Here is a 2,950-nt window from a genome sequence, read left to right as displayed (position 1 = left end):
CTCTTCACTCGTTCCTTTATCTGTATTCGTCCGTCTTTTAGAACAAAGAATATATCTTCATCTTTTTGTAACTTACAGAATTTGTAATATTTATATTTCTGAATACATTTAAAAAAATGTATTCTTAAATGAACATAGTAATTATATAGTTAGATTTCTTACCCAAATCTACACTCAACTTATTTGCTAACATGCACCGACGACAAGACAGGTCTTGATCTTTACGATGAATTCGAGAAGTTGGAATCTTATTCCCTGTAACGTTTCCATTATAGATATTATATATATATATATATATATATATATATATATATATATATAGGGGGGGTGCATGTTTGTGTATGTGTGTGCGTCTATACAGTACCGTGCAAATGTCTTCGGCTACTTTAAGCTATTGTAAACTTCTATTGATTGCCAACTTCTAAGTGGATGTTTCGCAATGCATGCCCTGTTGTAGTCATTTCCATACCTAATCATTGTATTTTGTAGTAGGGCTTCTGAATGAAAGAGGAAGATGCGAACAACCACCAAAAATGGCCGTGCAAAGGTTTACGGCCACCTCATATAAACCAATCAAGATACAGCACTTTAAGAGAGGAAAATGTCTATAGTGAAAATTTATTACATAATATTCACTTTAAGAAGTTACTGTACTTTATTAATATTTCGTATGGCTTCTGTTAGTTTGAATAATTACTTCAAGGCTTCTGTGAAGAGATGCGTAGAAATCCTTCACAATCTTCACAGAGTTCTCATTCTCTGCGGCTGGGCTCCGACAACTCTTCAAGATTGCCTGGATTTTTCCGATGAACTCCTCTCTTTACTTCTTTCCACATTTTCTCGATGATATTTAAGTCCGGGCTCTGTGGTGGCCAATCTTACAATACGGTAATACCTTCATCAGCTTATCTTTGTTGTGTTGGCCGCGATCTGTGGGATGGCGCTCCGTCAAGCTGAAAAATCTCACCTTGAACCATGTCTATCAAATTGTCCTTCAGCAACTGAATGTATTTGGCACTATTCAAGTTACCATTAATTTTAATCAACTTTCTGGAACCATCATTTTTTATGGGTCCCAAAGCATCAGAATCTTACTCCTAAACTTCGTTGCTTTCGTCTTGTAACGTGGGTCGTTTCGCTTTTTAATAACTGAGAATTTGTCAGAAGGCCTCCAGGAAAGCAACGTATGTGTATAAGTATTGATGTGAATAAGTATGTACGTACGTATGTATGCATGTGTGTATGTATATATGTATGTATATATGTATGTATGTATGTATGTAAGTATGTATGTCAATCATTGTTCAGTTTTATTTAAAGAACTCTTGCCAATAGAGAAAATCGACTTTTAACTGAGACCCAAAGCTCCTGCATTGGACTTTCGACATCAACAACGGGGCATTTTTGTACGTATTTATGTATATATGTATGGATGTATGTATTATGTATGTATTATGTATGTATGCATGTATGTATGTATGTATGTATGTATGAATGGATATGTGCAAATTTGTACGTTTTGTTTTACGTGTGTATTCTGATGAATATATTTGCATGTCTAGACATACTCATATATATTTAAATGATAATCCTCTGGAAGGTTTTACAGATTTTTACTGTTCCAGTGATGGAGTGGATCTGTATTCTTCGAATTTATGAAATTGTGAAGCCTAAATTGGTATTTAGGCAGTGTGTTACATATTCCAGGGCCTCAACAATTTATAGTTACAAACCTGAACTCGTAATCTGTATAGAGTAACTGCAGATTTCTCAATAGTTCATCATATGTGTTTTCTTCTCTGATCTTCAGCTTTATGTTAACATCTGCTGGGCTGCTAATTTCCACAACTGAGCAAGAATCATGTATGTATGTATGTATGTATGTATGTATGTATGTATGTATGTATGTATGCATGTATGTAGTGTGTTTATATGTGTGTGGAGTGATAAATTCTTATTATGATGAATCTAATCAGAATATTGCTTTTATTCTTGTATTTCAGTCAAGAATTTTGATTTTATATCTTTCAGATATATCAATTGTGCTTACATGGCGTTGAACGACATTGTACGTCATATTCAGTACACTTTCTTCAGTACAAGCTATATCTCTACATAATCATATTTAATCAAACCTCAGCAGTGCTAGTGCTACTTTTAGCACAGAAACAAAACGAAAGCGTAAATACAAACACGAAACCATATACCTATTCACACACACACATGTAAGCAAGTTTAAAATAATGATCATCACATATTTTTGCTTTGATGGAGTAAATTTGTCTTACAGCTGTTTTGAGGATTTGGAAATTTCTGATTCTTTATATAGGATTTGGGTGTGTTTGGAGTTTGTTAATCAGTGTGGGAATGAAAGACTGCCAATGAATGGTAGCTGAAAGAAAGTAGTGAATGATCAGCACAAGATACTTGATTGGGGGTGGAGTTGGGGGTGTTAAAGGATTGTTTTGTGAAGCCATTTGAATACTTGACATTTGGTCAGAAATCTAATTGACCAAATATTTTTCCAAATTCATTCTTTTAGTAAGGTGTGTGTGTGTGTGGGGGGTCTGGTGAGGTGTGTGTTAATAAGGTTAAAATCCTTAGATTTGTGTGTCAAAGAATACGAGAAAATTCTCCAAAACAGTTAACAATAAATGTTTCAAAAAGGTCTCTACACCCAAGTTAACAAAGGACTTACTAAATCTATGAATTAAAATTTATGTTCTTAAGAAATTAAAAAATAATAGATTATACTGATTAGAACTACCACTGAAGTCATTCCCATTCTTTTTTCAAATATAGATAACTGTACCAAGGATATCGCCCATTTTCCAAAATATAAGGACACTTGTCTCAAACGAGACTGGCACATTGAGTTGAAAAAAAGTCTTTACCTTGAAGTGCTGCTACTTAATGTCTGTCATTGAAGGGTTTAGGAACAACGGTGCTT

This window comes from Octopus bimaculoides, chromosome 12 (genome assembly GCF_001194135.2).
Source record: "Octopus bimaculoides isolate UCB-OBI-ISO-001 chromosome 12, ASM119413v2, whole genome shotgun sequence".
NCBI classification, from domain to species: domain Eukaryota; kingdom Metazoa; phylum Mollusca; class Cephalopoda; order Octopoda; family Octopodidae; genus Octopus; species Octopus bimaculoides.
This window is presented reverse-complemented; position numbering follows the sequence as displayed.